This window comes from Alexandromys fortis, unplaced genomic scaffold, assembly GCF_014885135.2.
Source record: "Alexandromys fortis isolate MF-2015 unplaced genomic scaffold, M_Fortis_MF-2015_v1.1 scaffold_83, whole genome shotgun sequence".
NCBI lineage: Eukaryota > Metazoa > Chordata > Mammalia > Rodentia > Cricetidae > Alexandromys > Alexandromys fortis.
Genome location: NW_026068001.1, coordinates 7,539,883 through 7,561,339, shown reverse-complemented (window position 1 = coordinate 7,561,339; position 21,457 = coordinate 7,539,883). Strand labels below are relative to the sequence as shown.

The 21,457-nt window shown below is 55.6% G+C and overlaps 1 protein-coding gene across 7 annotated transcripts in view; it reads right to left on the bottom strand.

Annotated features, from left to right (window-relative positions):
- The window catches only part of Bcor (BCL6 corepressor), a 118,680-nt gene that overhangs the window by 30,870 nt on the left and 66,353 nt on the right, over positions 1-21,457 (bottom strand). For 4 of the 7 annotated variants that reach the window (XM_050160854.1, XM_050160859.1, XM_050160858.1 and 1 more), the window contains exon 1: positions 10,513-10,654. The exons of 2 other annotated variants lie outside the window; for them this stretch is intronic. The gene's annotated coding sequence lies outside the window, so the exon portion shown is untranslated. Of the gene's footprint in view, positions 1-9,727; positions 10,100-10,512; positions 10,655-21,457 lie in introns of those variants that run through there. One more of the 7 variants, XM_050160857.1, reaches the window with a different exon arrangement.

The following is a 21,457-nucleotide window of genomic DNA, read 5'->3' as shown; positions in this document are numbered from 1 at the left end:
TCTAATTTGCATTTGCTTGGGGGGAAAAAAAGCCAACCGAGTCCCTCCTTACACGCAGGAGTCTAATCCTGGAAATACAGCCCGGCTGCTTTAAGAGAGCTGGAAGGAGGGAAAGACTGCCAGTGTTTTGGCGTTGCAGGCTTGTTTATCTTTCCGCCTTTCCTCCAAGGCGAAACTCGTTTTGCAAGCAACATTCCTACAGAAAATGGCACACGTCATAAAAAGAGACCAATTTATAGAACTGGCAACGAAGTTCATGTATCACTCCAGAAGTATCTTCCAGCTCCCCAAGGGGAATATGTAAAAGTCCACATTAAAGCTCGGCGTGTTTATGTTACCTGGGGGGTGGGGAGTCTCTAGACTCAGACATCCGGTAGGTTGTCCACCCAAGGGCCAAAGTCACCCAGGAGGGGAGAATACAGAATTAAGTTAGCCTGAAAAGATCCTCTATATCCCATGGACATCCGGGGGTTGGGATTCCTGGGGGATTGGGGTGACGACGACCTCTCAGTTTGCCCCAGGCCACCTAAAAGACGGACCCAAGTTCTTGACCATCTGTGCATCTCTAGGACTGGAGGGGGTGACTGTCACCCCCAACTGTTCTCCTTTCCACCCTGGTGCCCACAGAGCGAGCGTTCAGCCACTGCTGCCAGCAGGCCTTTTGTGGCTGTAGCTGAAGAGGGAAGGTTACAAGTCAACCTGCAATGTACACCCTCTGGATCCTGAACCCACACATTTGCATTTCCATTCCGAGGAACAGTGTCCAGTGCCCAGAACACAGCAGCCGCCTGTCTCTAACTTGTCTGAATAGGGCCATTGCGGGGGGGGGGGGGGGGCACAGCCTTCAGAGCCCCTGAAATCCCCAGAAAGCCTTCAGTTAAGAACACATTCTCTCCAACAAGCTTACTTAGAGCTGCTGGTTGTTTTCCCAAATCTTGCAAACTCTGTCACTAGCAGCTGAGGACCTAGGTCCATGGATGTTGGCCAAACCCCTCCAGACACTGACACTCCAGGCCCCCTGGGCCTTCTTCTGACACCTCTGCCTAACAAGTTCCCTAAACCACAACACATAAACCATTCCACACCCTCACTCCACCCTTGGGAAGTCCTTAAGGTGTGTGCTGGGGATTGATCGGTGACGGGATGGAGCCCAGCGACGAAGTGGTGGCCACCTCTGCAGCTCCTCCGCGGGGCCTGCATAGTGAGCGCTTTGTGTGAGTGCTGGGGAGGCGCAGTGCTGCTCGCGCGCCAACAGCTGTCACATTATTTGCACTCGCTGTAAACAGCCTTCACATTCCCCCCTTACCACATAGTTAAAGCCAGACTAACAATCCACAGTTAGAGATCAAACCAACAACAGCAGCATTGTGTCTGCCTTCGCCTTCACACCAAGCCCAGCAGCTGGCAGGTTTCTCCGGAACAAGGGACCCTGGCTCTCCCCCGACCCCAGCCCTCCGGCTCTAGCCAAGGCCAGTTTTTCTCGGTGCAGTTTGTTAAACCGAGAGCACCGCCATTTCGCAGAGATTTCGGGGTGGTTTAGCAGCCCTCTCCCACCCGGAGTTTGAGGCTCTTTCTGGTAGAGTCTGGGGATGTGTGGTGTGAAGAAGACATGGCTGCTCATACTCCTAAGACCACTGGGCCAGATGGCCCGGCTGGGTCTGTGACAGAGAAGCCTGCAGCGCTCCAAGTTGTCACAGAGGCTGGGCATGTCTGCCCTCTGTGCAGACCCACAGAGGTCCGCCTCTGGTCCTTCAGAAATTGCCCAACTCATTGAATACTTACTGGTCGCCCCACTGATCAAAATGTCTCCTTTATGATTTTTGGTTAAGTTGAACATTTCCATAATCGTCATTATTAGCGCAAATTACACGCCTAATCGGTCCTTAAATAGATTTTAATTAAATAATCATACAAGGCTCATTTTATGACTTAAGAAAGGCATTACTTTTCGTTAGAAACTTTCCACCATGATATGGAATGACGACAGACAAATACTTGTTCTTAGAAGAGTACCAATCACCGAGGGACAGAGTAGCCTACAGTAGACATGGTTTTTACCTTCCAAGTGGAAGCTAGGCGCCGACACATTATAAAAGCTCCACCGTGCTCCTAAGATGGGAGGGGAGCGCCTTCTCTTCGGTACTACTTTTGGCTCTTTTTTTGGACGGTAGAAATAAACTGCCTCTCCATCTGGAGACATCTCTCCAGATAGTGGGTTTGTAGACCACTTTCCCCCACCCCCACCCACTTTCCATCCCAGTCACTGTGGAAAGCAGGCAGTCTGGGCTTGTTAAATGCTGTGTAAAATGCTGTTAATAAAATAATAAATACAAAGGATGGAGGCTGCTGGGTCCATGGGTGTTTTGACTGGAAATGCCTTGGCACTTGTCATGTGTTTATGGGAGGGCAGACAACTCCAAGGATTTACATAGTTTGAACATTTTTGTACTTCATTTATCCTTTCCTAAATGACGTAGGTCTTAAGCTATTTCAAGTTCGCATTTGTACAGAACTGTGAAATGCCTAGGAGTTTCTCCAATTAAAGCAAGTTTTGAAAATCAGACTCAGAGCTGGGACATACTCCTGCCTGTGTCCACCCTCAGCCTCTTGGGCTCGAGAAAACAAACATCCTCGAAAACAATCCTGGGTCCTCAAGCTCCCCACCTCTGCCCCCTCGTGAATGGGCCCCTAGGGCAAAGGTTACAGGGCGTTCAGATTGCAGGCAGCTGGGCTCCACACTGTGGCTATCACGGGGCAGTTAGAAGGAGCATCCTGTCCCTCCTTATACTACCTCTAAAATAGTGAGCTGAGACCGGGCGGGGGGGGGGGGGAGCAAAACTGCTGGCCTGGTAAAACACCCCGCTCACAAAACACTGTCAGCAAAGGCTGTAAGGCATTCTTTAGAGGGACCAGGGATTCGTGCCTAAAGAAGCTCTTTCAGCACAAAGGCTTTTAGGGAAAGAAGGGAAGGGGGGAGAGGGAGGGAGGGCTCCTGTTTCAGAGCAGGCATCCCCTGAGAGTCAAGAACCAAGTGTAGCTTCAATCAAAAGCTGACTTCCCCTCTGGGAGTCCAGGAGGAAACCTGATCACAGTAGCTTCCTACAGCCCTGGATCCACACAGGTCTGGTTTTCTTCTCTTGCTAGTAATTTTTTTTTTAAATACATATCGATATAAAAGAAGCAATCTCTGGCTGACTTTATTGAAAACCACATAGAGCCTTCATAACATCCGGACTTAATCCCTATCAAACCACAGCACCTCTTCAAACTAGGACTCCTCCAGCAGCTCCAGTCCCTCACCTGAAATCCTGGCTGGAAAACTTGCCAAACAGCACCTAGATAGCAGTTCTGGAATCAATTCCTAACCATATAATGATCCCACTTGGAGGGAAAAAAATCCAAGTCGTTGCATATGGAATCTCTTAAAGGCATAAGGCAAAGAACTCTAACAAAGGGAGAGAGGCGCCCACATAGGCTGACCCAGAGAAATGCCCCTGGAGGGAGTAACTGACCTGCATACTTGGTCCCTGGGACACAGGTCTAGCAGGTCTTGGGGGCTATAGAGAACTGAGGAGCAACTTATAGAAACATGGGCAGTCGTTCAGGGCAATTATTAACCCTCTGGCCTACTATGTGCTAAGCATTGTCTTTGGTCCTAAAGGTAGATAATTATTCCCAGTCATACAAATGAAGAAATGTACTGAGGTTCAGAGGCCATAAATAACTTGCCCCCAAGGTCACACAGCTAGTAAAAAGCGGGCCATGGTCAAACTCGGTCCTGGAGTTGCGGAGAGGAGCCAATTATTGGTCTAATTGTGTCATTTGAAATCCCCATCTTCACATATTTTCTTCACCTCAAACAAATTTGGAAGGTTTCTTGGGTCTTGTGTATCAAATACAAGGTAAAGAGGCTGCTCATGAGCCTTATGTAATTCATCTCTCCGGCAGAGATGCCCTGGTATGAGAGCCACATTCCCTTAGGGTGCTAGCCCGCAGCAGGCACCAGTAGGTGGCCTGGCCTTTCAGTTCTCAGGGAAAAAGCCGTCTACTGGTCTTTCAGCTGAGATTTCCACCCTGGACTTGGCACATAATGCAATAGATCATCTAGTTCGAGCAAAAGGCCTTCGGAAGATGCACCTATGTCTATCTACCTCTTCTAAGACTCCAAGAAAACACCCTAGGAACCACGGTGAGGTGGGAGAGACAATATCAGCCAAGTGGCTTGCTTGCAAGATATCAGCCCTATTGGGCATTTCAAAGTCACCATCAAAAGCCAACCACCAAGGCAAACAGGAAGACTTTCTCCTTTCCGCAACCTTTCCTCCGAGGATATGGCCTCCAAACCTCGGTGCCCTAACATCTCCCCACCTACTCCTAATTTCTAGGCCTACCCCAGGCTTTCAGTTGCTTTTGGAACTTTCACGGGGAAGGCTTAAATCTTCACCTTTGCTTGGTGAGGACTTGTTCGGGCACTAGACACCTGGTGCCTCTGCCAGTGTCTGCAGCTCTGCTTGAGGAGAGCCTCTGAAATTGACCCGCAGAGAGAGCAGGAGGAAAAGTCCAGGTGGAGAGAGACTGCACACTCCCTCTGTTCCCCAGCCGAGTGGCCAGGGCCAGGCGGCCCAGCTGACCTGGCTCCCAGCCAGTGCTCTGCAAGTGGCTTTCTTTCTCTTTTTAAAAAACTTTCCAGTCTTGGCTAGCCGGCGGAGTTTCCAGGTCCTGCCTGCCCCCCCCCGCCTGCCCCCCGCCTGCCCCGGCTCGGAACTGGCCTAGCACGCAAGAACCTCTAGAGGCAACCTCCTGTTCCTGGCAGTAAGTAGGCCCAGAGACACCTTCTCCCGGTCCAATGCAATCATCCACCCGAATTCCTCACCCCCAACATTGGCCACCTGGAGTCCGCGCCTTCCCGAGCAATTGCCACTCAGCTTGCGAGCAGAGAGCTTCCGTAGTGAGACAATTGCCCACAGTCCCGTCGGTGCGCACCCACCCGGCCTTGCTTAGGTGGAGGGTATGCTTAGCCCCTAACACATTCACGCCCACAAGGTCTACAGCGGGAGGGGGGTGGGGGGGTGGGAAGACAAGGCAGGAAGGGAGAAGGGCTGCTTTTTTTCTTCTTCCTTTCTCTTTAGATTTTGGTGTCCCTGGCAGAGCAAAGGCTCGAGAGAGCCAGAACAATAGAAATGGGAGGTGGGGAGTGCCGGAAATGGTGCAGGAAGACCCCCTATAGCCCTATAAACCTCCCCTCTCCCTTATAGTTACCATTAGCATTAAAAGACCTAGGGCTTTCACTGCAATTGTATCTTTTTATAACTTTTCCCCTAAACCCAACTCCCTCCTCACATTTTGAAATCACAAGTAAAGAATTCCGGGAAAGTTGTAAACTGCCCCCACCCAAGCTCTGAGAGCCTCTTACCTGCTCTGCCCCTGGCAACCTAACCTGACTCACCTCCCTCCCCCAATAGTTCCCCTGGTTTGCACCTAGACAATAAATTTAGTTTAATTTAGCTTCCGGTCTTTAATTTTAGCAGGTCTCCTTTTTGCATGCAAATCAATATGGCAATTACCATCTAAAAGCTCGCCCAGCCCCGGGTCAATGTAAATTGATCATTGTCCGCCTTCCACAAAATAACACCGGGAGTCTGTGGTGCATAATGAGATTATACTGGAAACTGTCTTTTAGATCACAAATTATATTTTATGCTGTCAGGATCTTCTCTGAGTGGACTTCTCCATTTGTCTAATCGTGGGGAGTCCAGCCTGTGGATGCTGGCTAGCCATCCTCGGGCTCTGGAAAAAAGAAGTGGGGACACACCACAAGAATCTGAATTGAGCCCAGAATGGGAGAACCTCCAGAAACATCCCCTCAAGAGCACGATCAGCTACCCCACAACATGTCACATGTCCATTCCTGAGGAACATGCTGGGGACTCAGTTTGGGAAGCTGCTAGAGAAGAGGCCAGTGCATGCCTTGGGCCAAGTGCTCACGATGAACAGTATTGAGCTACCAACGGAGGTGGAGAGAAAATCTTACAATACAGCTCTTTTGGATTTCTCAGCTTCACCAAGTAGGTCTTATCTCGGCAAAAAAGATGGAATCGCGTTGGCCATTAACACTGACCAAATTCCTCCGATGGTGGCCAGCCAAAGCCTTTCTAAGTGTGGGAGACCTCACTAGACTGGATTCAGACTGTTCCAAGAGACTCCTTGGCAAAAACCACCGCATTTACTCTCTGCAGCGACTCCCAGGACATCCCCTAACAAAGGGCCTTTCCTAGCTCCTTTACAAGAGCGGTGGGTCGCAGTATTGATAGCCCATGCGATTCCCCCACCCAGTCTGGCTAGGTGTCTGGATGAAGAGTCCTCGAGGAAATCCAGGGAGGCATTGTTAAGGGCTGCTGGTTGCTCCCGAGGGTTGCGTTAAGGTTGGGCAGCACGTGAAGCCTTCTAGGAGGCTGCCTGCCTTCCGCACAGCCCAGCCCTGCCCCGCCTGGCCTGGGCTCCACCCAAAGACATTTCTGAGACTGTGTCAATGTAGTTGCCCGGTCTTACTTTCAATTGGGTCTCACCAGGCGAGAAGTCTTCCTCAAGGTAAAGGGGAGGTCCTGGCGAATTGGCCCTTATTTTAGGGCAGGCATGTATACATATGCGTGCCTTTTGTGCTGTTTTTCCCCCCAGTGACCCTCTTCACAACTGTTCATTTCCTGGCCAGACCAGCATGGCTTTACAGTTTAAATGTAAATAGAGGAACCTTAGACCACAAATCTTTAAGAGGAAAAGAGGGGAAGGAATCTATAGGCGGACCCACCCATCAATATCCAGCTCTGGAGAGAACTAAACTAATGTATGTTGAGTTATATTAAATTTCAGACCATCGATACAAATGATAGATAGATTTCTCTAAGTGTCCAGACCATCTCCTAGTTAGATTGTCTCCCAGCACATGTCTGAATATAACTGTTCACAAGTCCATGGGTAAGTGTTTATGTATGGACAGCTCAAGGAATGCTGTGTTCTCCCTCCAGAACTTACTGGCCTGGCATCTCAGGCTCAGGGCCTTTAATTTGCAGCAGCCTGGGTCAGAGCCTTTGCCAACTACCTTCTCTCACTTTGAGTTTCCCCTACACACGCCAGTTCCTCTAGGAAACAGGTTTTCATAGCCTGCTTGCTCCTAAACTCAGATCCTCATGGGAAGGTGCCCATTTTGTGTTCACAGTTCCCCCAGTAAGAAGCACTGGGTTAAGCTAGTTACTCTGTCTAGCAGCTGCATTCCATTTGTGAATGCGGCAAATGCACACCCAGAAGAGAAAGGAAAACAGTAGATCTAGACCTCAGTCCCCTACCCCTGCAGACCACTCGACTTCCAGTCACTTCTATTAGACTCATAGTCCCTCTTCCCCCATTAAACTCTTTACTGTACTTCAAGGGTTAAGAGGACCACCGCCCCCCACCCCCCACCCCCGCAACCTGCCTTCCACCGGGCTTGCTGGGCCCACAGGACCCACAGGCTAGCTTTAGCTTGCTCCCTCGCCGCCCTCGGGAGTCGGCTGCCTTCTATACTGCCCCCACCCACTCCGTCCTTCAGCCGGGAGGGAGTCTGCACGCTTGTCTAGACCGATCTATCACCCGCACACCAACAACACCCGCGAGAGCGCGGAGACCCTGCTCAGGTCCCCCTGGCCCGCACGGTTCACAGCGGACGGAGTCCAGCGAGCGTGACAGCGCCTGCGGGGAAGGGGGTGAGGGTCCAATAAGAATCTGACCGCCCCGAGCTCCCTGCTAGTCTTCCCCAGATCCTACCCCCTGCGTTCCCACCAGCCCGGCTAGGCTACACGGGCACAGTCACAGCTCTGCGAGCTGGGCAGTCCTATTTTTATCTTGTCTAATCCCAAACTGGGCGGGGAGCACAGGCGTCGTGCTTAGAGAACAAGAGATAGGCGAGGGAGGCGGGGAGGAGCAGCCAGGCAGCAAAGCCAGCTAGAGCGAGTTAAAGACACAGTGGAGGCGACCGCGAGCAGGAAGAAAGAGCGGGCTGTGTGGACCTCGCAGCGCCGCACGCACCGCGCCGCCCTGCGAAGTTATATTGGCCCGCCAGCTGTCCCTCACTGACCACCCCGCCCCACTTCCCAGCGGCACTCTCCGCAGCCCGGAGCGCGGGGGCCGGAGCTGTGTGGGAGGCGGAGGCCAGGCCAGCCCTGCAAAGGACTGGAGAGAATCGCTAATGAGCTGTGCGGCCCATTGATCCAGAGAACACTTCCTAATTAACTCTCAGTCACCTACTGGTGACAGCGCCTCAAAGGACAGCGCTGATCGAGCCCAAGTCCAGACCTACCCGCCCAACGCCTGGTGACCGAACCTCGCGTGATCCCCTAACCACCGCAGGCAATTCCTGTACGTGGTGTACACCCTCCCACTGAAGGCCAGCCACAGAGTAAACCTGGGTGGCACATTAATCACCCCTCCGCGTAGCTCTCTACACGACACAATCCAACCCAAAATAAACACCAGACCAGGTAATAAGTCGGGGGATGGAGCGGGAAGGACCGAGAAGCGAGTATTTCCCATATGTCCACACACAAGCGTCTCCGAGGTCGACAATTAAAATGCCGTCCACACAAGCAATTCTGTTGGAAAAACCGAATCCAGTACTTTGTACAGGTCCATCTCTCCAGGTGGTGTCCGTTTCCAATGCCACAGGAAGTGTCAAATGGCTAGAAATACCCGAGTCCGTTTACTCCAAACCCACCACTTTCTGGGGTGGGCTATTTCCTCATTATTTGTAAAGTCCAGGTCCATTTTTAAAGATGTTCTTTTCGCCCAAGGGACTAACCTTAGAACCATACAGCAGTACTCCTCCCAACGCCTTCTCTGAATAAGGATGCGCGGAGAGGGGGTTACACAGTTAAAACCCCGGACTGTCTAGACTCAACCAGGCAGTACGATTACCTATTTGAAGAGCACTGGTTTCTTTTTGAGGTTTGTTTTTAAATAAACATAACCCTCCTCCAGTTCCTTCTTCGCTTTCCCATTTCCCCAACCCCCATCTCCTAGACGCCGGCGGCGCGCGCCTTCGCGCGCGGGCACTCACGACGTCTAGCTGGAGGTCGCAGACTTCTGGAAAAGATTCATTAACAGCAAATTAAGCCTCGCTCGGCCTCGGCCTAAAAGCAGACAGGCTCGGTCGTCTTCGGGACGTGGGTACGTGTTCCCGAGAGCAATCGGGCAGCCAGAAGTCCTCCGGGACTACACGTGCCACTAGTCGCCCTAGTACAGGGCGCTCCTCCGCTCCCTTCGTAAACAGCAGGCGCTCGTCGCCACCGCCCTGAGCCCCCGGGTTGGTGGTGGCTCAGCAGCGCAACCTCCCGCCTGTTCCAAGCGCTGTGGCCCAGTGCCGCCTCGCCCTCCCCGCCTCAGCCGAGGATCGCGCCCGGTGCGCAAGTTCCTCTTTGCACAGAGCCTCCGCGTCGCCCGCCCTCGAGTGGGACCAACTTCCCCCGGCCACAGACTTTCACACGCCCATCAGGGCTTCCCACCAGGTTCCCCAAAGCCCAGCAGAGGGCTGGGGGGAGCTGCTTGCTCCCCAGCCCCGCCCCTGCTCCCACGCAAGCAGTCTACACCCGCTCTTGGGGGCTCAGAACTTAAAACCTGTCCTAAGGACGTTTCCCAAAGGGAGGTGGAAGGAGGTCGAATAAGAATCTTAAAAGAACATTTACAAAACAAAGCAGCTGACCTGGCAGGCGGGCGGACTGGCCCAGTCAGAATCTCCGGCTCTCCACGGATTCCTAGTAGTTATTTTTTTTTTCTCATAAATCCACGTGATCCACGCTTTGGGGCAAGCCAAGGGAAAACAAAACAAAACAAAAACAAACAAACAAAAAAACAAAACCCGGGACTCCCCACCGGAGTTGCGCGACGACGGCAGGTAGAGCTCGGCTCGGTCCGAGGCGCCCGCCGTGCACACCAGCGCACGCACAAGCCGTCGTTCCACTTGGAGGCACCACCGGCCCCTGGAGAGACCAGACGAAGCGGCGGCTGCTGGGGGTTTTTACAGTTCTTTTCCGAGTCGAAAAAGAAAGCAGACGGGAACCCGCCGCCTCCCCTTCCTGCTAGCGAGGTAACGCCGAGCCGAGCTTCCCAGCTCCAGCCCAGCACTCCCCCCACCTCACTCCACCCCCCGCGCCTGACTCCGACGCTCGGCGACGACCGCGCTCCCGCGCAGACACACAGAGGCTGCAAACTTCCACTCACTGAACTCCCCGTCCTCCAAGCCCTATCGAGTCCCTCCCTCCCCGGTGCCCACGCGGGGGACGCTTAGCTTGGCTGCATTTTTAATAACTTGCAGCTCTGATGTAAAAACGAAAGCGAGCAAGGTAGCTAAACCTCCCGACGGGGGTCTACTGAAGTCGAAGGAGAAACCCTCGGAGGGTGGGAGTCCCGAGGGACGGGGTCGGCTGCAGTCCCCCGCGCGCCAGCTCGCCCGCGGCCTCCCCGGGGAAAGGTGTTCTGGGCACTGACCTGAAATCCCCAGTCGGGAAGTAGGCAAGGAGCCTGCGATCCGGCGCTTTGAAGTTTTCCCCGGAGCCGAGTCCAGGCGTCGAGGAGGATCCGGGGGCGGCTTGCTGGGTGGGTGGACGTGTGCGGGGTCGGGGGAGGGCGGCTACGTTAAGGAGAGGAGAAGGAGCCGGGCAGGGGAAGCGCAGCGAACAGCAAAGTTTGCCTTCCCCGGGTGACCGCAGCCCGCTCCCGGCGCCGCGCTCGCTCGCCTCCGTCTCCCTTTGCAGCCAGCCGGCTGCCCTCCGGGTCGGTCCGGCGGAGGGGTGGGCTCTCGGCCGCGTGGGGGTGGGGCGGGGCGGGGCGGGCTGCGAGCCTCCGGGCAGGTGGCGATTGCCCCGCGCGGTCCTCTGCTCCCGCAGCTGGACTGGGCTCGGTCAGCCTCAGCAGCTCCCGCGCCGCCGCTGCCGCCCGCGCCCGGGCAAGAGCCCCAGCGCCATGTTGACGGTTCGCCGCGAGCGCCCGCTCGGGCTGGGTGTGTGTGTGAGTGTGTGTGAGCGAGTGTGTTGGCCAAGTCGTCCCTGCGCGGCGACAGCGCGGCTAGGGCTCTCCGCCCGGCGGCTCGCGTGCTCCCCCTTCGCCACCGCCTTGCTCCCGCTCTCGGTCGTGCTCTGGGTTCCGGCGCGTCTCCCCCTCGGCCGAAGAGCTCGGTCGCCGTTCAGCGCGGAGCGCGGCTCTGCCTCACCTAGCCGCTGGGAGCCCGGGCTCCGTCTGCCGCCGCACGCCGCGATCCCAACGCGTCCCCCCTCCCAGGTTCCCTCCTCTTCCTCCTCCCCCTCCCTCTGCCCGCCCTCCCTCCCTCCCAACAGCCGCCTCCCCTCCCCCCTCAGGCGCAGCGCTCGGGCGACAGCCGCCCGCCCGCCGCCGCCTCCAGCTCTCGCAAGTTTGAGCTCCCCAGTCTCCGTTCACCCTCCGCTGCGGCGCCTCCGCGGTGGGGTTTGGGGGGGGGGATTCCTCGGAAAAGGTTCGCCCGACTTTTCCCGGCCGTCACCGATTCCCACCCGGGTGCATTGGGGCCTCGCCGCATCCGAACCCCGAACCACCTGGGTGGTAGGGTCGTGTCGTGTCCCCCCCCCCCCCACGCACACACACTCCACCGTCCTCTCTGTCCCAGCTCAGGCCGAGTTGGCTATTGACGCCCAGCCGGGGCTCCCGTCCTAGGAGAGTACAGACCGACTGGGGCGGCGGCGACGGCTAGGTCGGCCAAGAGATCCCCAGCCCGAAGACTGGGGGGCGGAGGGGGCGGCTTCCCCTGCTGCGCGCCGAGACTCCCCTTGCTACCCAGAAGGCCAGTGGAGGACCGCAATTACCATAAAGCGCCTCGCACTCCTCTCAGCCAAAGCTGTCAAACCCCAGAGGCAGGCGCCACTGCCGCCACTCGCCACCAGCGCTGCGCTCTCCGGGCCTCGCGTCCCCTCCGAGACCCAGCCCAGCAGAGCCTGAGTGCGCGTGGGCGTCCACCCAGCCCACCTCGCCCCTTCTTCCCTGAGGAGCTACTTCCCCTGCAGGCGCAAAGAGCTACGCGTAAACACCACCACCGGCAACGGTGGCCGTTCTGCGTCCTAGCTCCCCGGTCGTTTCAATTGTGTGGGAATCATCGGAAGGGGGGGTGCTACTCCTGGGGGCACAAGGTGGTAGGAGGGCCGTAAAGGGAACTGGGATGCGCCTGAGTTCCTCTCAGTTCTTCAGCATTTCCCGGTGTGGACCTCCGATGGATAGCTGGTGGGTCTGCCCTCGTCTCTCACCTCGGCCTCGTGAGAGTATCTCCCGCGTTTTATTTTACTTGGCCAGGAACAACTTTTGGCTTTATCGTTCAGCACATAAATTTCCACTGGGTAACGTCGTGCAGATCCGGGCTCGGCGGCGGCGTACAGCCTGCGCCCACAGCAGTTCAATTCAATTGACACGTATTGAGCTTCTACAGCGCACCCGGAGCAGCTCTGGGTGCCAGATGGGGGGGGGGCAGACAGGCGAAAGGGGGAAGCCGAGAAGTGAGGTTCCGGCCTCCGCGGAGCGCAGAGCCTCAAGGGCGAACCCAGCTCCACTTCGTGAAGCTGGCTGGAAGGAAAAGCAGGGCACCCAGGCTGGGGGCTCGGACACCGAGGCCAAAGTTGACCCTATTCGGTGGTTCTAGGGGGTCTTTTGATTCTGGGAAGGGGGTGGACTATCTCTTCTGCTTAGGGACAGGATGGTGTGCAGGCTTGATGAGAACCAAAGTCCGAAATGGAAGTGGCTAGTAAACCCACGCGGAAAGTTTTTAAATATCCTAGAGCGTCTACATGCCAAAAAATAATCAAAAGCATCTCAAGTTGATTACTAAGTCAAGGTCAAGGCCCAAATCATCTCTAGCTAGAAGATATTTTCCCTTTTAAAAGTGAGGCCCACTACTGACTGTGGGACTGATATTAAATACGATTTTATTCATTCTGTTTTAGTTCTCAGCCCTTCTCAAAGCAGAAGTGAAACATCTCTACCGTTTGAAACCCGAAACTTGGAGCAGAATTAAATCTTCATGCTCCAGAGCTGCTAGTAACAACTGATGCAAAAGACAGGCAGGCAGGCCAGTGAGTTGTGCCTAGCCATGCTGGGCTGCGAATGCGTCCAGGACCCGCGCCTGCAGAATGGAATGCACGCCTTTTTCTTCCAGGTCTTTCTGGGGGGTGGGGGAGTCTCTGAAAGCTAACCTACACATTTTTTTTTTCATCTCCTGTAACAAGCAGAAAGACACCTGGACTATTATGCTGTAAAGCTATTTTTTATAAAGACGTTTTAAGGCTAGACATTAAAAGTTATTAGAGTGAACGCATGCGAGTTACAGACACAGCTGGGGAAAAAGGCCGCTGGTTGTGTGTTGTAGCAACATTTCTTTTTGAAGCGACTCCTTTTATTCAAAACAAGTCTAAAATAACCTGGAAAGCTGGAGTTGGGTATTTGTGGGGTAAACTTCTGAACGTGGTTCCAGGCAGAAAGGCCGCTGTGCGGCTGCGGGCTGGGCGGGAGGGCTGGCTTGGGCGAGCAGCAGAGGCAGTGCCAGGCTCATCCGGCTCGGTTAGGCCGCACCGCAGAAGCCCTGGCTCGATGCCCAGCCACCTTCTTTCCCCCTCTTCTCCCCTCCCAACTCTCCCAGGAACAGGCTTTTCCCAGAGTCCGAGTCACATTAACTGTCCAGAACTTTCGGAAAATCCAGGAGCCCAGAACGGAGCCTGAGGCCTCTCCGAATCCTAGGGCCTCCCGGGACTGCTGACAAAGAGGTCTGTTTGTCTAACTTTAAGTCCCAGTGCTAAAATGAATGGGAGGGGGTGCTGTAAGGGCGAAGGGGCCTTGGAGAGGGCTGACTGCTTGGGAAATTTGATGCTGGAGACAAACAGGCCAGTAAATTTGCCTTTGACGTAATTTGTGGCAGTCACCCCCTCTCCTTTAAGGGCGTCTGTGGACTCTATGGTGTTCTCCAATGGGCTGGTGGGATTAAAGGCTTTCTCTACCATCTCCTAGGGTGCATTTCCCAATTCCATGGGATTTTAAAAATATCTTATTAAGGGAGTACTAAGAGACGCACGCGCTGCTGTGTGTGTGTGTGTGTGTGTGTGTGTCTAATTCACTGAGAATTAAAATGCGAGATCTTCCCAGGTCCCCTAATTGGAGAAGGATCACACCTATTGGCCTGGTTAGTCGAACCGTTGCCTGTGTAGAGAAAGCTGTCGAAAGGTGGTCCCATTTTGTGTCCTTACTCAGGGGGTTGCTACCAGATCCCTAAGCGGCGCCCGCCACCCCCCCCCGTGGGGGGGTACCTCAGATGCTCAAGGTCTGGCTTTTCCTCGGTGCTGGCAACTACCCTCCTCCAAGTCCCTCTGGAACTGACCCAGGTGTCAGGCCACCAATATACCCTGACATCCGAAAGGGGAGGATTTCAATGAACGTAGAAGAATAGATAGAGTGGACCCGCACGTGAGCACAAGGGAAGGGAGGCCCCTTAACCAGCTGAAAAATAAATCAGCAAGGAAATGAGAAGTTCTCCGAGGTGGAGCTGCAGAGCCTGCCCCTCCCCCACCAGCTCCAACTCCCCCACCCCAAAAAAAGGTCTTGTGATTATAACATATGGCTGGACTTCAGAATCCCAGGCCTTCTCCTGCTGCACATTCTAAGCAGACTCTGAAACTGAGAAAGCAAACTGGAGCTTCTGGGAGCAAACTTGAAACCTGCCTGCCCTTTTCGGATTATGCTGGCTACAGACCTGCCAGGCTTCTACCAGTGTGGCTACCCCTAGGCCTGGAGTAAGGCCGTGCATCCTGTCATGAGGTCCTACCTGCGATTAGGGGCACCGATGGGTTTTCAACTGTGTGTATGGTGGAGGTTCATTTATGACAGGTATGTGCAGAGTAGAAAGCCTAGTTCTGTAGACGCCTCAGCTGGTGTTTGCTGGCCTATGACACTAGATAGTGAAGTTACTGGAAGAGGCCACACTTGAATGGTAAAAATGATACATTTTAGCTTATGTAACGAGAAAAGTATCCTGTTAATGTTACACTGTTCTTTAAAAAAATATACGAATAGCTACAGTTACAATCTTCCAGTCAGGGAATGCCAGGCTTACCCAATGGCACTTGAAAGAAAAAAAAATTCATGGGCTGAGATGGAGGGACCAATCTAGCTTACACGCCTGTCTTCCTTTCCAAACGCAAATGAAGTAACAATTGGAAGTCTATCCTTGACCCTAAGAATTTTACTAATTGTGAAATATTTAAAGAGAGCTACCTTCCCTGGGCAGAAAACTGTTGGATTTGGGATTGGACAGGTTAATTACCTTTGGAAAGTTCTAGGCTATTTGGAGGTGGAAGGCCCAAAGAATAGAACCAACATGGTTCACAGAAACAACATTAGAAAATTCCTGGTCTAGGTGACATTTATGTCAGGCCCTGCACTCTGGAATCTCAAAGTCTACACTGCTGTTGCCAAAGGTTGACTGGGTGTTAACCAAATGGCATAAACGTAGGGGGCTTTGGGGAGCTGTCTAGCCCCTCCATCAAAGCTGAATACTCCTGCAGATCAACCCTGATACTACCTCTAGGCCAGGGTTCTTGTTTAGCAAGGCTCTCTAGTGCCTATCTTAGCCTGTTTGGGGACAGAGTGAATGGGAGCGGCAGGAAAGGGGGAAGCGGGTAGATAGCTGCTCTTGCACCCAGGATAGCTGTTTCCCTCCCCAACCATTTTTAATTCAGCTTCTCTTCTCTTCCTGGGGGTCACCGGGGAGCTTCCAAAGCTGCCATCACCAGTAGCTGCCCGATTGTAAGAAAGGACTACAGGCCAACAGATAGAAAAGCACAACTAGAGTAGCTCTAAGCAACTGAAAGCCCTCACAATATATACACACCCAAAATTAGGTCCAGAAGTGATTGCTGTGGGGTGGTGGTCACTGTGGAGTGATTGCGGCCAGGACCACAAGTTTGGGAATCTCAAATGGTTTAAGTTAATCTATGCACATTTTACCTGATTCCCTTTCTCCCTAAGGTCCATTCTGCTGTGCCTTCACCCCATAACCTAGCATCTCCTGCCTGTTAACGACCCTACAGTCCCCTCCCCATGCCTCCATTGGGGAAACAGGGATGGAGAGTGGTTTGCATTGCGAGGCAGTGGGGCAGCGGTGGGAGGAGGCTAATGCATAATGCACAGCGCCTGGAAGCCTGGCCATTAGCGGCCTGTCGGTGACACAGACAAACGACTGAGAGGGAGGAGATCCAGCAAGCTCTGGAGTTTAAATATACCAGCGTGGAGGGGAAACGCCATGATTTAAAAGTGTGTGTTTGCAGACACCCGCATATATTTTAATGATTTCCAGCAGGCTGCACGTCCCAGCCTTGCATCCTGCCCGCCACCCCACCCCCCAAACGGAGGATATGTGTAGAAGAGAAGATGATGAAGGAAAGAGGTTGGTAAATAGGATACTGAGAAAAAGAGGCCTTGGGAAGCTGCCTAAGCCAAAGCCATACGGGTTTTTGTTTGTTTTTGTTTAATTCTTTTTTTTTTTTTAAGAAACCTGGGCATGTTGCCTTCCAGCTGGAACTGGACCCTCTACACTGTACAAGAAAGGCCTAAGAAAAAAAGAAACTCTGTCACCCTTCTTTCCCCCAGGACCCCACATTTTTTAATCTTCCTATTCTACTGACAATCCAGAGACCTCCTTCCTGCCCGTTTAACACACCAGTGTTTTTTAGCAATTAAGGCGAGAAGGGGGTGGGGATAAAGATAAGCCAATTTTTTTTTCCGCCTTGCAAGTGTGAAAGATAAGATAAGGCTAAGCTGGGGCAAAGCGGCTGCTTACAACCTCCCCTCCGCGATTTTGATCGGTCACTTATCTCGAAAAAAATGCTCCTTTCGAAAACTGCAGAGAGAGAGAGAGAGAGAAAGAGAGAGAGAGAGAGAGAGAGAGAGAGAGAGAGAGAGAGAGAGAGAGAGGCCAAAGGAAAGGATTTTCATTTGGAAGTGACATTTAAAATCCATCTCCTTTCCACCATCAACCCCTCTCCAATGCCGAGGACCCCCAGGAAAAGTCGCACCTCTACTGCGGGGTTTCAGTCTTTCTCGTGGGGGGCAAAATTTCTAGTGTAATCAAGCTGAGTAAAACCAGGGATGTGTGATGAGGATTTCTTCTGCGTCCGACACAAGCTTGCAAAGGCAGTTTTCTTCTCTAAGTTACGGGTCTATGTGTTTCACCATCGAGCCGATGTGTTGAAACTAAACAGGTTTATATTTGGGAGGGTCATATAACTATGTCAACAACGAGGTGGCTGTTAATTGAAAATAATAAGAAACTCTGCGGGCTTTCACAAGCCCGGTAAGGGGAGGAAAAGGCAGCCTAGACCCTGAGAACTCCCAGCTAAACTGGACTCTCCCGGAGTTTTAGTAATCCTTTTCTCCTCACAGGGATCTCACTGAGGGATTTCCGGAAGACTTTCTATTTGTTGAAGGTTTTGGTATCGAAGTTCCTGCACCCAGGATGGCCTGCAAATTCCCCCATCTAAGTGCTGGCCCCAGATCGCAAGCGGCGAAAGAGGCCGGTCCCTCAGGCCAAGCTCAGCCTTCGCCCACCACCGGCTCCGGGGTCTGAGGCACCTTCTCCGCTCGGCACCCTGGAGCCCGCTCTGGGCCAGGCTCCAGAACCCAAAGCCCAGGGTCAGCCGCAGCCGGATTGTCCCCAGGGAGCCGAAACCACCGGTCCGGGGAAACCCCTCCTCTTGCCCTTCCCCGAAAAGCCTGGTCGCGGCGTCAGCGCCGAGCGAGCGGGCATCTGCTGGCAGCCGGGCCTCTCAGGAGGCCCACACGCGTCCCATTAGTCAGCTCGAGTTCCCCTCGGGCGAGCCGTCTGGCACGGCCTCAAGGCCCGGTTCGGGCAGGGAGGGGGTGCGGGGCCGCAGCGAGCTCCGCGGGGCCTGGCCCGACTTGGTTCCGCGTTCCTGGACCCGTGGGGAAGCTGAGGCGGCGGGCCAGGCCGCTCCCTGGCGGGCTCCCGGCGCCGAGCTGCGCTTCACGTGCCCGCCATAGCCGCGGCGCGGCAAGGAGGGGCTGGGAGGCGAGCGGCCGCTCCAGCAGGGTCCCCGACCCCCGCCTCTCTGTGGGGGAGCTGGGCGGGGACCACCCTGAAGCCCCGAGCTCCGCACAAGGTGAAGGCGGCGTCGCCAGACGCCCAGAGGCTCAGAGGGCGCCGCTCCGAGAGCTGCGCGGCGGCGGCGGCGGCGACAGCCAGGGGAGGGTGCTCCTCGCGGCCGCGCCGGGAACTTCCCGGCCGCCCCGCCGCCGCAGTCACGGGGACCGGAAGCCCTCCCGCCACCCCGAACGGCCTGCTCTGGTCCCCAGGGCAGTTCCAGACGGGAGCTTGCCTCCCGTCACCCCAAATCTCTCCTGGCTCCAGGCGGCTGTCCGCACCCAGGGATGCCCCCCTTTGAGCACGGAGGACCCTCCCAGGAGACGTCCGGTGAGACGCCCCTCAGTCACAAGCACCAACGCGCCTCCCCCAACTCGTCCCCCGGCCCCTCAGCTGGGACAGGAGGGGCGCGGAGCCGCCACTCCGGCCAGGCAGGAACACCTGCTCCGGGTCCTGCAGCTGGGCGCGTAGTGCTGGGAGAAGCTGCCTAGTGGCGTGTACGGGGAGCACGGAACAGAAAATGGGGCTCCAAAGCAGTGGGGTAGCATCCTCCCTCGGTTCCTCCTCACTCGGGGCGGTCAAACGCACAGCCCAAAGGCTTGCTGACGGCACTGGTATCCCAGAGGGGCTGAGGGCGACAACACCTGAGATCCAGCTTCTGGCCTTAAGAGGTCGTTCGCAATCACATGGGGGCAAAATGCAGTTGTGTGGACCGTCCCCAGTGTCCACTCCCGCTCTTCAACACGGACACTCATCTGCCCCGCGCATTCTCGCCTCGTGCCGCGGGACGGCAGTAGGTCGGGATGGCACCAGCATCTCCCCCCCTTTCCCGAGGGACAGAGAGTCTGGTACGGACCTCCGGCTTTGCCATTGCTCGCGGGGGAGGGCCAAAGGGTCCTCCCCATCTTCTGGATGCCCGGGGTCGGGCGGCGGAGGCAACCTGCGTGGCTGTCCCAGCCTTACCCCGCCCCTGTCCGGCCCTCTCTGACTTCCCTGGCCCAGGGCCCGGTCGGGGAAGGCGTTGTTTTGCCAGCGGGAGCGGAGCGAGTGCGCGGAGAAAAGCCACCCTGCTCTAATGAGAGTGCACACAGCGCTGCAGCGAGGAGGAGGATTACCCGGCGGGCGGGGGAGGGGAGAGGGCCGGGGCCGCGGGCGGCGTGTGCGGCGGCCCCGCGGGCCCGGAGTCCCCGCCTGTCTGGCTGCTAATCGCACGCTTTCTGCTGTTACGGAGGCAGGCGGGAGCAGGCGGTCGAGCCCAGCGCCGGCGACTCGGCGGGTGACACGGAAACATGGCGCAGCGCCCCTCCCCCGCCCGCCCTCCCCGCGCTCCCGCCTCCCGCCTCGCACTTCCTCCCGCCCGCGCGGCTTTTGCAGTTCTAATGCTCTGCTTTCGGCCTGGCACCATTACGCTAGCAGACGCTTCTCTGCGGCCTCGCGCGTCTCTTTCCCCTTTGTTTTCAGGGTCTATAGAAAAGGTTTGCTTTTCTATAGAGCTCTCGTTAAACCAAACTTGTGGTGGCAACGGAAGGTAGTGCGGGCGGGGAGGGGCCAGGGGATTTTCGCAGCAGCAGACCGGAGCGTGGTGGAAACTTCTCTCGCAGGGTTCCCCGCCACTGCCTTCCTATCCCCACCCCCACTCACAGACCAGTCGCCCCGTCGACGCTTCGCTCTTGAGAGGCCCCAGGGCTCCAGAAAGGAGGCCTAGGACTATGACCACAGGCCTTCGAAGAGACGAGGGTTCGTGTCTGTGACCCCAGACTTTTGGCACTCAATGACCTTGCTCCTTGGCTGCTTTTACTTGACTTGGCTTTCCTTTGGTCATTCGGGGCCCTGTGTCTGGGTCGGTGGGTAAAGAAGAGCGAAGTAAAGTGTTCAGCGTGTGGTTCTTATTTTTAAAGGGCTCGCTGTAATCCAACCCTTTACTGTAGGCCTCCTTTATCGGGTCGCCTACAAGAGGGAGGCACCGACTCTACGGACAAATGATAGAAAAGCTACTGCTGGTGGCTGGCCACCTCACCCACAGCCACTCAGCGGGGCCCCCCTGGAAGACACAGCAGAGATGAGGACCGGAGAACTAGTTCCCTCGGTTCAGGAGCGGCGAAACCTTCCTCTCTCTAGGCGAGAAATGTGAACAACCCTCTCCTCCCAGGGCGCACTCCCCAGACCCAGACCCATGCATATGTTGTGGCTTTCTGCACTGGAGCTGCTCAGGCGGCAATTTTTTAAGCCTGCAATTAAGCGAGGCGTCGCCGTGTCCTCGGCTAGTGTCGATCCTGTCAGTCGCACATGGCCTTGGTGCTCCGGTCCGAGGCCCCGCGATTAGTCACAGGCTCGCTTCGCTCCTTCCCTAATCCGCCTCTGCAGGCAGCCTGGGGACGCGGCCGACTAGGCGGCGCTGGCAGGGAGCCACCGCACGCGGGGCGGGCCTCCTGGTTAGTGCCAGCCCCACTGCACCCGAGCCAGCGCGGGCCCCGAGGTGCGGAATTGACGCCCCCCCCTTACCGCCCCCTGGTGGGGCGCCGGCGTCCCTCCTCCTCCCGCCCCTCTCCTGGGCCTGCGAGATCTATTTGTGTGGTGTCATTTACATAAAAATAGGACAAGTGTTTCAGTGCGTTCGAACGCGGGAGGCGAAATCCTTATTGATGTGTCTGTGTGGAGCCTCGGGTTGTCGGAGCAGTTTGATTTAGAGTGTTTGTGTTGCCTTCTACGAGAAATGAGAGGAAATCCCGCGGCCGGGGGCCCCTGGAGCATCCCCCTCTGCGGCTGGGAGTAGTACACGGCTTGGGCCCCAGCACACCAAGTCTACAACGGGCAGGTTGAGGGCCAGGCGGTCGGCCTATTATGACTCATAAAACCGGGCAGCCTAATCACCAGCTGCCAATCCATTTACATGTGGCGCTTCCAAATGCACCCTTCTTCGTCCAGGCCGGGCCTCCCGCGGGTTCGCCGCGGACACGGCTAGAATCTCCCAGTGGAAGCTAACCAAGCGGTCGTTCCTTCCCGTCGGTAGGTTTCCCCTCCTAGGGGACCCCCGCTCTCTAGGCCTCTGCACCTCTTTCCAGCAACTCCTTAGCTTGGACAAATAGCTTGGGAGGGCGCCGGCCTCTCGGAGCCAGTAAATCAATCATTAACTCCCTAGCGAGGCCAGGTCAAGGGAGGGGGCGGTGGCCAGAGCCCAGTACGGGAGGGGCAAGAGCAAGGCCCCCAACCCTGGGGTGAGCGCATCCCCCGCGCCAGCGAACAGGATGCTCGAGGACAGCTCCTGCAGGCCTT